Here is a 15,933-nt window from a genome sequence, read left to right on the forward strand (position 1 = left end):
GCAAAGTGTATCAAACCCTCCCCACAAAATAAATAGGTAATGTAGCCCAATGTAGGCAAAGCAGATGGAATACATTCGTATTACATTAGTATTCATTGTATACGTATCATTATTATTATTATGTAAGTATTGGAACCGTAAGCCAAGCAACAACATTTCGTGGCCGAGGTCTCACTGCTGTGTTTTCTTGTGCAATGACAATGAAGGAAGTCTTCAGTCTGAGAGGAAGAGAATCCAGTCCGCGCCTTTCTGTTTCCACGCTGCACTGTCCTCTGAGAACCTCAATTCCCACCACATGACCTCACAATGATGATCTTTCTGAAACAGAACAAATGCATATCCAAGACAGGTGACACGTTGTGTGACCACCGCCCGACCAGCTTCCCAGCGCCGTCGCCCACCGCTGCCTCGGACCGTAGCTGCCTCTCTCTCCGCTGGCCCGCCTTTCACTTCCTCAATAATTCAGCAGTTTAATTTGTATTCCGCACCGACCCTGCTGGTGAATAGGTCAGATATGGTAAGCGGTCATAGATGGCTGGACACATTGAAGTGCTCCATTGTGGAGCGCTTGATTGAAATTGCCGGCTGTGTCATGGGAGCGTGCGAGGCAATTACTGCTGCGCGCCGCAATTATCAGACAGCAGGGTGCAGTGTGTCTGTGCACCTGGTACAGCTGTACGTGTGGGGACCCATTCTTGGAGCCTCAATTTGAGGATGGAATATTTCAAAATAACTGGGTCATTCTAACTGGGTTTCAGCCGCGTCCAGACTCCTGGCTCAGGTGAGCCACGTGTTTTGGAGGGTTAGGTTTCACGGGAGAGGCTGGGGAAAGGGTGATGGCAACGAGAGGTCCCCACAAAGATGGTGTGACAGACCTGACTGAGTATGTTTGGTTCATCCGCGCTTGTGGGGACCAATTCCTCAGAAAACACGAAGGGACCATTTGGCTGGACCCAGCCAATCCAAGCCTCAATGTAGGGATGAAGATGTGAAAATAACATGGTCATTACAATTAGGTTTCAGTTAAGTTCAGAGTCCTGGTTCAGGTTTGTTTCGGGTGGTTAGGTTTAGGGTGAGAGGCTGGGGAAAGGGTTGTGTGCATGAGTGAAATACAACTTGACATATTTTGGAAATGTTCATCGCAACACTGGGATATATATATATATATATATATATATATATATATATATATATATATAGTGGTGGGACTTTAAAGAGTTTGCTCTCCAGACAACAGGGAACCTTTGTCAGTGCAGGAGGCAGGAGTTCCTGGTCCACTGATCCCACTGATGCACAAGACACGTGGCAGCGAGGATGAGAACAACAACAACAAACATGGAGGAATGTTTTTCGCTAGACGATGTCCAGGGTTTCCAGTACTCTGAATGTATTTGAAATTCTTATCAAATTGAAATTCTTATACACATATTGTCAAGACACTGAAAGAGCTTTAGTTGAAATCAGGTGATATAAAAACTTGAATATAGACACCATCCTGATTTATTGTGCTATTGTCAAACTGATGCAAAATAAACAATATTTTGTCGTTTAAATGTATGTATGGCTCCATCATTTGATTCACTAATATACCAAATTCATTCACATTGAAAAATGTGGCTTCTTGTGTGTATATACATATATAAATATATATATTGCTAGGTTTGTTCTATGACATTGTCATTACATTTACATTACAGTTGATGGCTTGAAAATGAGGTTCTGTATGATTTACATCGGCTATTTGAAAGATCAGGGAAGAAAAAGATAAATAACTGGCATCATAATGTGTAGAGCAGAGCAGAGTGGTGATACAAGCAGCGAGGAACTTGACAACTTGGGTTCAGACAGTCTCAGGTAACCCACCTGTTGGCTGTAGCATGGTGATGGACCTGCTGCAGCCCCGGGGGCATCATGTTCAGGGGGGTGGGGAGCAGGGTCCCTGCCACCAGGGCGAGTTGCTGCAGCAGGAATATCCCGCTGCAGTGTGTGTTATGGAGCCTGTGCCAGGTCACTGATGCACATCAACACACATCAAACTCATGAGGTCGTAATGACGGCGCAATGGAACATCATCACTAATTCATGGGCAGATAGTTATGGTTTCATCCCACAGATAATGTGTCAATAAAGCCTCAACAGCAACAGCAAGTGCTTGTTTCGCATTAAAATACCACACTGAAGTGACCTGTATTATTACCACTGTTATGACCTTTAGTCACACCTCAGTGATTGCGCTCTTCTTTGGTGCCATGAATGTTGACGGTAAATGGTAAAATCTTAGAAAAACAAAACATTGGACCTAAATACATTCACCACGTAAAAGGTAAAAGTAAAAGATAAATTTCACATTTTAATAAAATATGATCTGTAGATCTGTAGGAGTGGATTTATACTTTACTACCTCTGTTTCATGTCAAACAGAGGCAAAAAAAACAGACATCTTATTGTGTGTCTCATTATTTCCCTATTGCAGAAATGGCCACATTATATATGCTGAGACTGCCGAGAGAAGCAAAAGAAAAAAAGGACTTTGTTGGTGGAAAAACTTAGAAAACAAGCTCTAAACAAGGGCAAATGAATTTATGCCAGTCATTTTGGATTGCATAGTATTTGGCTGAATGGACGTTATTTACCGTTTCTGAATACAAATCTACAAAACAAGTAAATAGTATATAAAGGCAATTTTATCTGTAAGCTTTGCAGAAATATGGAGGAAATGAACGTTGAGCATCAATGAGCCTTAACATCTTGGGATTGAATCAACCATTTTAGTGAGACCTCACATTGTTTTTAAATTAATAGCGCCACCTACAGGGCTCTGAAAATGAGAACACTGTCATGAAGCTTCACTAGCCGCCAGAAACACAGTCAGTTTTCCAGTGTAATTTTGACCTCACAAGGGCCACATAGATGCAGTCAAAGGGCCACATGTGGCCCCTCAGCCGCTCCTTGCCCAGGTATGCCCTACTGTGCCGATACTGTACAGTCACTTTTTGTCTTTGTGGACACTTTCGATCATTGGAATGCAAGTAAAATGGCACCAAAAACAACATTAAAAAATTCGTCAGCAATGTATGAAAAAGACGGAAGAAGCAAAGTGCATATGTGTTACAAGACAATAGGACTGGGCTCCACTCCCTCAGTGCGCTGTGCCCTATGGGCGCCATCTGAAATGAATCCAAAAAAGGTGTTTGTGAAGCTGCTTGAGGTCACCCTCTCTGTGTCGAGGATGTGCATTCAGCAGACAAAGCTGCGCTCCTCTATTACGTCCAGCCACAAGAGGTTTGCTGGAGAGCTGGACTCTGCCTCCTGCCATGAGGTTTTGCGACACTTGACTTGACGGCAGCTGACAAGGCATCTGATCCGGTGACAAAGCAGCAGCAGCAACATCAAAGCCTCTGCCCTGGATTATTTCATCCACACCAAAACAGAGCGATGAAGCATCAGGATGCTTCTGTGTGTGCCTCTCCAGCCGCTGACTTTAAACCCGAAACAATGCCAAACAGCTCTTTGTCAAGGATCCTCCAGCTGTGCGCGGCCCTACGATAATTCCCGCTGGAGGCCAGGAGTCTATAGATCATCCCGAGAGTCGGTTCGGAAGCTGGCGGCCGCTGACGGAGCAGTGACTCTGGCTGCTGTGATGATGCATGACAGCAAATGGCCTCACTCCTGAGTTTACATGCCCTTAATCCGCTCCAACTCTTCAGCAGAACCAGACATCCGGCCCCTTTTTGAAGACGCTTCACGGACAAAGCAAGATTCAAAGCACTGATGTACAGTTTTTTTTCCAGTTGATAGCAACATTTCGGAGCCACGAAATGCTCAGATTTCCCCAAATGTTCTGTCCTGCATTTGCATAACACGGAGGCCGCGGTGTTTCCAGTGATTATGCAGATTTTTAAGATGAGCTGGCTGTTTACCAGGCAACACGCATCGCTCCAGCTGACAGCACAGATGGCGAGAAGTTCTGTGCAGAAGCGATGGACTCGGTGCTATTTGAAATGTGATTTGCCAGTGACTTGACACACTTCTTGATCTCCTAAATTTGGTGAACCCACTTTTCTCTGCAGCTATTGAACGGCTGTGGCACGTCGATCCACTGTTAAAGTGAAGGCTGATTGTGGAAAGGCTGAAACTTCCAAAGCGACTCGCACCAAGCCTCATCCTTCTGAGCATGAAGCAGCTCATGGACAAAATACAGAGAAAGTGTCCAGGATTCCAGTGTCTGTAGGTTGTTAAACTGGAGCGTAAAAGTAAAAGTAATGAAATTTATTTCAAATGCTTTGTGTTATCTTCTTCTTCTTCAGGGGCGGCCACAGCGGATCATCTTCCTCCATCTCCCCCTGTCCTCTGCTTCCTCTTCTCTCAAACCTCCAAACCTCATGTCCTCCTTCACCACCTCCATCAATCTCCTCTGTGGCCTTCCTCTCCACCTTCTGCCTGGCGGCTCCAACATCTCAACATCTTCATCTACCAGTGTACTGGCTCTCTCTCTCTCTCCTCTGTACATGTCCAAACCATCTCCATCCAGCCTCTCTGACTTGGTCTCCTGAACACCTGAGCACATGTGCTGTCCCTCTGATCCTATCATCATCCTGCTGACTCCCATAGAGAAGCTCAGCATCTTCATCTCTGCTACCTCCAGCTCTGCCTCCTGTCTTCTCCTCAGTGCCACTGTTTCCAAACCACACAACATTGCTGTTGGTAGGTGCCTTCATTTCAACAGATGCGCTGGTCTTGAAGGGCTGACCCAGCCGCTGGTGCGTGAGCTAGAGATGCGCAGGAACAGCGTCCACCGTACGCTCCAGCAGGTCAAGCGCTTAAAGAACCTTGGGAGCAGCCGTGTCTCATGGGAACAGCACAGTCAAGCAGCGGAATCTTTGAAGGTCCTTGGCCCATTTAATCATGTGCCAGTGGAGCTGTGAGAGGAGAAGCTGGCTCCCAAGTGACACCACTCTTGTGCCATTGATGGGCGGAGGAGGAGAACAAACGCTAGAGAGCAAAGACACATCTGAGCGAGGGAGGACCGTCGAGGGAAAGTCATCATTGAATGCCGATTTATAAATCTCTCCTTGAATTCAGCTCGGAAGTGTCCCGCAGGCTGTGGGTCGGGTCTCAAATACCTGCCTCTTGCGCAGGAAACTTCTGCAGAGCAACATTGATAGGAACGTCATGGCTTGGTCAGATGGACTGACAGAGGAGCGAAGTGTTTAATGTCCACACAAGACGAGAAGAACACAATCCACAAAGGCAGAGTCGTCCAAGTGCGTGCAGCAACCAGAGGAGATGCTTCTGGGTTCGGTGCGAGGTCCAGACTGTTTGTAGACGTCTGTGGGTTGAGATCCTCTCCAGTACCACAGCAGGAAGCAGATGATCAGAGTCAGAGCAGACATGAAGTCAATCGTGACCGTTAAGTGCAGAAAGTCAATTGGATCTCTGCTGCGGAGCCTGAAGTGCCAGTGAGAATTCAATGAGGTCATATATTCATGATCAGTCGGTGTCAAATGCCTCGCGCGGACTTGTCATTAATGGTGACTCAAACCCAAATGATCGTGTGAGAGAGTCGAATGATCTGCCGCGCGGCATATTGAGCCTCTTGTCTGTTGCCTGTGCAGTTGGTTACTGTGAGAAGGAAGTTATAATATACAAACGTAAAGCTATTGGAGACCAAAATCCCAAGATCCTCGGACACTCAAAAAGAGGAAAGGTCTGGAGGAAGGAGTAGGTCTGGTCAGTAAGCGTCAGCGGCAGGAGACGGAGCCGTGCGTTGGCGAGAATTAATGAATCTCTTATGATCTGGCGCTGTTTTTCACGGGGCTCATCGCAGCCCAATTGTCCGTCGCATGAGATATGACGCAACATTTAAATCAGTTAATGGTCCAATTTTATTGGCCTGACAGTCGATGAGTTCACGAAAGCTCAGGAACCCTGAAGCTATGGATGTCACTGACCCACTTCCCGAGCACATGGTCACACTGCGTTTTAAAACTGAGCCTCTTGCATAGTACAGGACTGATGTACAGGATTGTTGTGAGCAATGATGCTTTTTCTTGCTTTGGTTTGACAAACTTTGAGAGTACTGCGCTTGACCCTGCGCTTGCGCCTGGGACAGGGTTTCCGCCGCTGCCGCCGCCGCTGCTGCTGTGAGCAGAGATAGAGGGGATCATTTCTGGGCTCATGCCGTCGCGCCAGTCCGAGCTGAACAAGAGCAGGATTAAGGCTTTCAGCCAGGTGAACTGAGGAAAACAATGGCCGGCGCACAACACCGGTGTAAATCCGGCACTAACCTCATTAAAACCTCAATAGCGGATACGGCAGAAAGGAGAAATCCCTCCGTGCTGATCCTCTCCCGGACAGACATTCTCCGCTCCTGATGGATGTGTGAACAGAAAGGCTCCGGAGCGGACACTCACATGTGCACATTGGCTTTTCCACATTTGATGGGATCCTGTGGACGGTATTCAGGTCATGATATGATGAATAGAATGTGGTGCGCGTGTATTGACCGCAGGGCCGATCAATACCTCGCTGACAGGCTGCGTGAAGCATGTCAGCATGAGTTAAACCATGCGTGGAGTCCGTGCCGTTCACATTGCTTTTTGTTTTTAACAGAGCTAGAATTGGGTGCAACCTTTTGTTCTGCAAGCCACTGGCCAGATTCATGTCTTAGTATTCAAGTCTGTTATTATGTGTGTGACCAGTTTCCTCTGTGAGCAGGAAGACAACAAGAAAATACACAAGAAAAAGATACACCAGAAAAATACTTTCTTTTCTTACGTTTCACGTCAGATGCCCCCCAGTGTTGGCTGGGTGTCATTCCAGTTACTGGACAAGCTTCATGAGGCTTCGTGAAACAGTACCCTAATATTCAGAGCCCACTAGATGGCACTGTCTACTCTAAAGTCTTTGGACCTTGACAAGCACTTCAATGAAACCTCATCATTTTTAAACCAAGAGCGCCATCTACAGAAGCCTAAAAATGAGCCTCACGAAGCCTCACCAGACCATCACTAGGTAGCAATTGATGATGGAAAAAGATACATACTGTCACATGACCACATTTCTGCTGAGACTTTGAGAGGAGCTCTGCCTTTTGTGTTCTTTCACATAAAAATATATAAAAATATGTTATGTTTAAATTAAGTTGTGGACAGACAGAAAAGCAAACGTGAGCCGCTCAGTGTTTTCTTTTATTTCTGTTTTTGTTAAAGAGCTGGAAGCGTTGGCAGCTGACATGCAAAAGGCAGATTGTATCTACTGAACCGATTTAAAACTACAAACTTAAAATCTTAATCATCCAATCAAAATGTAGCCTCAAATGCACGCGCCACTTGAACCAAAGTCATGGTGGGTAGATGAGGTTTCATGAAACAGTGACCTGATTTTTGTCTGCTGAAAAATGTTTGGTCATGAGCAACCAAGTCAATGAAACCTCACATCATTTCTAAACCAAGAGCGCCATCTAGTGGCCTCTGAAAATGAGGACACTGTTTCATCAACCTTGCAGTCCTGTTTCACGAGGCCTCATCTACCCATCAGCAGATCAAAGCAAGTGAAGTTACAAACTGAAGATTCTCTTTTTTGTTGACAGACTTTGTTCAAGCCACTTCAGCTTCAGCTCTATCATTTCATCATTTGGATTTCCGTCCATGTTCCACTTGAGTTTACCTCATTCAGTGAGTCAATATTCGGCCTTGAGAACAGTAAAATAGCAGGACCATATCAAGGCGCCTGAATTCTCTGCACGTCTTGAGTCGATCTGTTGAGCGCAGCCGTTTGATCAAATATTGATAAGAGCATGAGAGGATATCGGAACCTGATCTGAAGCGCTCATGGAAACATTTTCACCGCCAGAGCTACAGTTTGAGGCGAGCGGGGGGTGAAGCCTCTGATGAAGCCTCCAGCCGACCGATTGGCTTCTTGTCAGGAGATCACCCGTCCACCTAGCAAACGGAAGGGGGAGGACCATGTGAGCGTGTTGCAACAAGATCAATAGTCCACAGTTAAACATGCCATCAATCAGTTGGACGCGTGGGACCAAAGGGCCCACAGCTCCGACATCCATGGTGATGAATGCATGTGGCCCAGCGGGACTCTCCGTCCCCACGTCTCAGTGCTGCTGCTCTCTTTGGCTCCGACAGCAGTGGATCTTGCATGAAGAGTGATGGTTCTATGGTCACGGTGGAAGGCTGAGGATGAGGAGACGAGTGAAGACGATGCGAGATTGCAGCGCCATCCTGAGGTTGTTTTGGTAAAGTACAGGATATTGAAAATGAACAAAATAACAATATTACATTTTTCATTTGGCCAGTATTTTACTTTTGGGTTTGACAAACATTTATATACATATATAAAAATGTATATTTGAGATGAATGAAGACATCATTTGAATGTATGAATGTAGATGCTGAATGACGAACATGAAAATGTTATTTAAAGGTGAGGAGAGCGTGAGTGCTTTGAGTTGGTTTTTTCACATTTTGTCAGATTTGTAAAATGAAGTCTGACTTGTCATATGAATGAAAGAGTGAAAACCAAATGATAATATGTTGCGATAGATGATAAGATATATGTTACCGCGTTAATTCGATTGATTAATTACACTGCAATTTAACGCGTTAAAAAAATTCAACGCAATTAATTCTGAGTATCAACGGTTCTTCATTTTGCCCGATTTAGAGGCGTGTTATACTTCTATTATTCATTTTTGAATTGCTATATTGAGCTTAAGTGCCTATTTGAGACAGTCTTTATTTTATTTCAGAATTTTATTTATTTAACTGAATCGCTGTATTTGTTTTACATTCTTGAAGACAGCTTTATTTGATTTATTTCACTGTATTGCTGTATTTGTTTGACATATTTGAAGACGGCTTTATTTTATTTATTTCACTGTATTTGTTTTACATTTTCGAAGACAGCTTTATTTTATTTATTTAACTGTATTTGTTTTACTTTCTTGAAGACAGCTTTATTTGATTTATTTCACTGTATTGCTGTATTTGTTTGACATTTTTGAAGACAGCCATATTTTATTTATTTCACTGTATTGCTGTATTTGATTTACATTTTTGAAGACAGCCATATTTTATTTATTTCACTGTATTGCTGTATTTGTTTTACATTTTTGAAGATAGCTTTATTTTATTCATTTCACTGTATTGCTGTATTTGTTTTACATTTTTGAAGACAGCTTTATTTTATTTATTTCACTGTATTTGTTTTACATTCTTGAAGACAGCCATATTTTATTTATTTCACTGTATTGCTGTATTTGTTTTACATTTTTGAAGACAGCTTTATTTGATTTATTTCACTGTATTTCTGTATTTGTTTGACATTTTTGAAGACAGCCATATTTTATTTATTTCACTGTATTGCTGTATTTGTTTTACATTTTTGAAGACAGCCATATTTTATTTATTTCACTGTATTGCTGTATTTGTTTTACATTTTTGAAGACAGCCATATTTTATTTATTTCACTGTATTGCTGTATTTGTTTTACATTTTTGAAGACAGCCATATTTTATTTATTTCACTGTATTGCTGTATTTGTTTTACATTTTTGAAGACAGCCATATTTTATTTATTTCACTGTATTGCTGTATTTGTTTTACATTTTTGAAGACAGCTTTATTTTATTTATTTCACTGTATTGCTGTTTTTGTTCTACAGTCTTGAACCATGCACCTGGCCTCACTGGTCTGCGAAGGTGCTTGACCTTTACTTTTGGATTTCATTGATGAAGCACAGTTCACCAATAAAAAAAATGGGTTTCAAATCTTCTCTTCTTACTGTATTCAATTGATTAGTCATGCACTACAGCTTTTAATATCTTCGAACTCAAATTCTTTATCAGGAGACCTTTAGCAGATATGACATAAAAATGTGGTTAATTCGATAATTTTTTTAAATCGACTGACAGCACTAGTAAATATAATTTCTTCTTCGTTGAATATAAAAAAGAAAAGGGCATGTGTATATAGGCATAATATTTCCTCAAGTTATTTCACATGATTGAGAGAATATTTTATTAATGATGATTATTAATTGCACTTTATTCGAATCAGGTTATAAAATAGAAATGTATTGATCCCGTGATCCTATTTTTAAAAGTAAATAATATAATAAACATGCGTGCACTTGCGTTTCATCAGAGATTAGTTCTGAGCTCATTGGAGAGCATGAGTTAATGCAGTATGTGAGTGAATAAACTGAACAGAGAGACACATGTTCCTTAAATAAATAACTAAAGTAAAAGTGTATTATGAAGACATGGACGTCTGCAGTGTTGGAGGGTTGGGACGACTTTATTTGGGTTGACAGAGCTGACACTTCTGGTGTGCAGGTGTTTCACCTGAGTGGCCTCACCTGCAGTGGGAAACCCAAAAGGCCATCTCCCCACCGGCCGGTCGCCTGAAGAATGCAGCCTGTTTCCTGACACATGTCTATGCAGCGAAGCGTCCTTCAATTAGAGTCGACTCTTGATGTGATTCCCACAAACAAAGCTGACATTCAGCAGCGTGGCGGCTGTGTTTTCTTCATGATGATTTATGTCAGTCTCGTAGCCTGGAACTGCGGTTATGGCTGGGGATTCCCTCTGAGGTGGTGTGAAACCACCATCAGAAACCATCAAGAAAAAAAACTCACTCTTTTTTTTATGTGACTGTCACCAAGAAGTTTGCAAGACCGTAAGCTACCAACAGAGGGGGCTGTAGACCTAAAGCAGGAGTCTGACTCGGAGCTTAAATCCCAGGGATCGGGGGGGAAAAATGAAATTATTCAAATAAAATGAAATATTTCACCCAAACCTTCCTTTCTAATAACACTTCTCATGTGGACTGACTGAAGGGCAACTTCTGTGTTTGTTCTGGGGAGATACTTCACCTGCATGGAAAAACATTTGCTTCATTTGAAGTTGAATTGATCATCTGATTTGGTGACACAACTTCAGAAACCACGGCGGCTGGGGCTCTGTGTCCGAACCCCAGGCTTCCCAGTGGGGGGTCACCTGCCCCAGGCTTCTGTCAGCAGGTCACAGATAACTTGCTGCAAGTCAATGGCTTCCTGGGGACACGAGAGGATGATAGCGATCTGCAGAAGCCTAATCCACAGCACCTGAGGGAGAGTCACTACAGTGTGGCCCCCAGGTGAGCGTTTCTCTGTCCTGTGCCTGAGCCGCAGAGCTGCTTGGTGCAAATGGAAAATAGAGTGGTACCACGGTTCTGGACCACAATCTGTTCCAGACGGCCGTTCGAGAAGCGAATTGTTGGAAATCTGAATGGATTTTTCCCATTACAATGAATGGAAAAAGAAACAATGCGTTCCGAGCCTTAAAATTGTCTTTTGTAGGAGTGAATGTAGAGTGTCTGCTGCAGGTGGCTGTTCCTCTATGTGTGTGGCCGCTGCATGTGGGAGGGGTTGCCGAGTGAGTGACGTCTCTCCAGAAGGGAAGAGGTGCCCGGTGCGTGTCCAGCTCTGAATGTGCGCTTCTGTGCAGTTTGGCTGTGACAAAGTCATAAACCAAGTCACGCTCTGTCCCAGACTGGCCTCATCCCTGTCCCAGCTCCAGCCCACAACAGGACATCAAACCCTGGAGTGAGCGCTCCAGCACCTCCCCTGTGACACTCTACCACGGTCCAGTGTGGAGACAGGAAAGGTTTTACACCTCAGTATGAAGAAACAACAGTCAGTAAATGGAGCTAACGGGACACGTCTGCATACAGAGGCTGCGTTATATATTTCAGGGGCGTTCGAATTCTGGATTTTCGTTCAAAATCCAGAAGGAAAAAAATCTCGAAATTTTTGTTCGAATTCTGAGACATTCGAAAACCAAGGCACCACTGTAATGTGTTACACGCTTCAGTCTTGGGTAACGTACGGAAGCTCTCGTCACCAAGACATAGTGGATGTTGCTATTTATAAAAAATAAAATGAAAACGTGTCGCGCTGCGAGAGGCGGAGCTGAAGTCTCCCTATAAAACACGCAGTCTCTGGCATAGGTTCTGTTCCACTGTCTGTTTTGTTAGGTATGTACTGTGTCAAAAGCTGACACAAGACACAGCAACTGGTCTTAGTCCATGAGCAAGTTGTTGCCAGGTTAAGGCCCAAGTCTAACTGTGTCTTCTCTTAAAAACACAGCATTGGAAACTATTTTTGTGTTCATCAATCTTTGGTTCCACTGACGGTTGAAATGCATGTACCTACTACTGAAAACGTTGAAATAAAACATAGCATTCGTAAGGTTTAACACCCGTGACCTAGCTAACGTGTGCGTGTAGAAGCCCGAGGGTGGCTTCAGTGACAGTCGTAAAGGCCACGCCCACTGGAAAAACCAAAGCACTTCCCACTGATTCCCATGACATTTACAGAGCCTAGTGTTCACTTGTATTTGTGAGCGTCCCACATGGAATCCCCAAAATCAAAGGGCCAGGTTTTTATGAGATCTCCCCGTCTCACCTTCCGTTGTGCGACTGATGTGTGTTCGTCATGAGGATTTATGTCAGCCTGGAGGATACGAACTGAGATTGTGGCTGGGGATTCCCTCGACGTTCTCTGATGTGGAGTGAGATGACGGGCACGTGTGACGCTGCCGTTGATAATGTGAAGCTCCGCAACACTGTTTCAGTGCTGCACGTTGCCAGTCGGGGGGTAAACTGCATCCATTTTGGAATAATGTGAGGACTCACTCACAGACTCAACTAACAGACTCAACAGACTCATACGCAAAGCTGGTGATGTCGTGGTGGTGAAACAATTCGTCCCTGAAAAAAATACAATGATGTTTTTTTTGGCACATTTTCTGTTCTTGAACTGCATTTGTTGCACATTGTTTTTCTAAGATCTTTTGTATCCCCTTTTTTTGCACTTAATAATATTATTTCTTTTTAATTTATTGTGATATGTTGTGTACAGAGCATGTTACAAACACAATTTCCCTTGGAATTAATAAAGTTTTTCTGATTCTGATTCTGTCAGCTTATTCATTAAAGAAGCATTGGTTGGAAATAAGGACAAAAAAAACTTCCCTTATCAAATGTTCCCTAAAATGGCTGTTTGTAAAATAAAGTATGGTAAAAAAAATAAAAATAAAATAAAAATAGTTGTTGTTTTGTGTTATAAAATATCTCACTGTTGTAGTCACGAATTTTTTTTTTTTTTTCTTTCCATTCAAAACTAAATAGTGGCTGAGCGCGAAGCCATTTTGGTTCATGTGTGGCGCTAGGTCACCGACCTGTGAATAATCTCTGACAGGGCAATTGGCTCTCCTCAGCTGCAGGTGTCATATTCGGACAAAATGATCAAATACGACTTCATTCATTTGTGGTTTCCAAACGACGACGCTGCAGCAGCTACCTTTGCTGCCTGGTGTTTCCAGTGTTGGAAACAGTGTTGAAGTGGTTTTGGCGGATCATCTGACAGCGCTGTATCATCTTTATCTGCTCCACAATACAGCGATGGAGTTCACCCTCAGACATCAAAGACAGTCGAGGAAATGTCTGACAGCAAACCCCCAAAACAGCTTTCAGAATTCACAAGTTTCTTTTCTTCAAATAAATGCCTTACTTCAGGAATGAAACTCAGTCCTCGTCATCTAACCTGCCGTTTCTTTAGACATGAAGAAACAGTCATCACAATGAGTGACACCCATATTGTGACGGAGGCTAATTCTTAACCAGTCCGTGAGACGCTCAGTTTCAACAGACTTGCCACCTATGGTGGCAGTAGAGAGTCACTGCATTTGCTTGACAGCTGCAAATCTGTGACAGTGACCAACTATGGAGAAGTTAATTCAGTTCACCAGTTGATGCAGTTTTGAAAATTAATTCCAACATTTTATGGCGATACTTTCATTTAGACTTATGTCTTCTTTGGAGTTTAAATAAAACATTGTTTCTATTCTACGATATTTAGACACAGTTTTATTATATTTATTTTATTCAGAATTGTATTCAGTTTTTCCAGTTTTTTTCAACAGTTTGCATCAAGTGTATTGTTTTCTTTTTTTTCGTCAGTAAATTTGATGAACATGACTTGCACCTGGTTCTGCTGCTGTTCTGACTTTTCAATGACAAATACATATCTTTGCGATGATGTTCATGATCACATGTTTCATGTCATTTGACAAGGGTTTGGTTTATTTACACGTAAGTAGATAAAATATGGCTGTTGATCACAAATGAAATCAAGTGTCATAAATCAGTTCTATGGCTTGAAAGGCCATTTGTTGTGGGAAAGGTGGGCCCCCAGATCAGAAAAGTTCAGAACCCCTGGTCTAATTCATGGATCTCCTGAAAACCCAGGAAGGAAATCGTGTGAAAATCCACCACCTCCGGCGTAAGGACTACCGTCCTTTATTAACCAGGAAATCAGTCGCTGTCAGTCAGCCAGGAATCCAGTCCAAAAAGTCAGGGTCCTCACCTGCAACTACTGAAGGGCTCATGAGGTTTCATGAAACAGCGTCCTGCTCTTCAGAGGCCACCAGATGGTTTCGTTGTACACTGTACAAGGACAATAAAGGCTATTCTATTCTATTCTATTCTATTCTAAAATGTTTGGACCTGATCAACTCACTGATGGAGGGCAGATGAGGCGTCATGAAACTGTACAGCGTGGTGAATGAAACAGGGTCCACTAGATGGCGCTCTTGCTTTAGAAATAATGTGAGGTTTCATTGAATGAGTTGTTCAAGTCCAAACATTTTAAAGCAGACAGCGCCTCAGAAAATCTGCACACTGTTTCATGAAGCCTCATCTACCCATCACTACCTGCAAGCAATTCTGTCCAATGTTCTTGAACCAACTGCCGCCTGAAACCTGTGCAATGCTCATGGTGTGCTTTTGCTCTTTGCTGAGTGTTTATTCAGTGTTGTTATTGTGTGTAGAATTCTGAGGAAAGCACTGAAATCCAGTCTGAGCTGTTGTGATCTGTTTCTGCTGTTCATAGTTTACACATATTCTCTTTCACCTCGCCAGGAAGTCTTGTGGCCTCTTTCAACATATTGTTTCACATCCCGATTAAGTGAGTCATTTCTCCTTCAGGAGAGATCTCACGTCCTGCTTTGTGTGCGTGTGTAAGCTGTGCACAAATAAGCGCCTGATGGGCACGTGGAGGCGGAGGAGCGATACACAAAGTGGAAAAATCTTTGCTGTGAAATCTCACCAGACATTTACGAGTTTTGTTCCCTCACACCCGAAGTTTACTTAATCAAACTCCTGAAAGGCAGGGCAGGAGCTCGTGTCCAGGCACGAACGCATCATGACAGGGCGCACGTTGGCCTGCGGGGCTCATGTTCAGAAGCGTTGGCTTGGCAGGTCCTCGCGCTCTTGATTGAGAACATCAATCCTGGTGGATGAAAACATGTTTCTGTCTCGTACATACACAGAGACTGACACTTGGGGAGCCATGTTTCCACTGGAATAATGACCGAGGAAAAGCATGTCATTTTCGATGGAAATTAAAAGCTCGGGTTTTTACTAGGTGGGACTTTTCGATGAGCGGCAAAGAGCCATTGTTCTTTGTGAGCGTTTAAAAAAGATACTGACTCACTGCAGAGGCACAGCGTAGCCGAACGTTGCCTTTTTGATCAGGCAAAAAAAGCATGAATGCAATATTCCACGAGTTGCGTAATACTATTTAAAACATCTAAAGAGTACAGACCTCAGCCAGAACAAAACCAGGACTTAACCAAGTCACGGTCCCTGTCAAGTGATTCATGTACTCCACAGCACAGCGTAGTGGAAAGAGGCTACATGAGGCCGATGTTAGCTGAGCGACTTTCAACATCACAAAAACACACGCCTGACTTGCACCTTTTGTACATGTTACTGTACGTTTCATGGAGATGCACCAATACATGCGACACATTTTTCATGGTGAAATACGGTTGCGAGGGAGGCGACACGTTCTGGGCGGCAAGATTGCAGCTTCA

Source organism: Synchiropus splendidus, chromosome 7 (assembly GCF_027744825.2).
Source record: "Synchiropus splendidus isolate RoL2022-P1 chromosome 7, RoL_Sspl_1.0, whole genome shotgun sequence".
Taxonomy (NCBI): Eukaryota; Metazoa; Chordata; class Actinopteri; order Syngnathiformes; family Callionymidae; genus Synchiropus; species Synchiropus splendidus.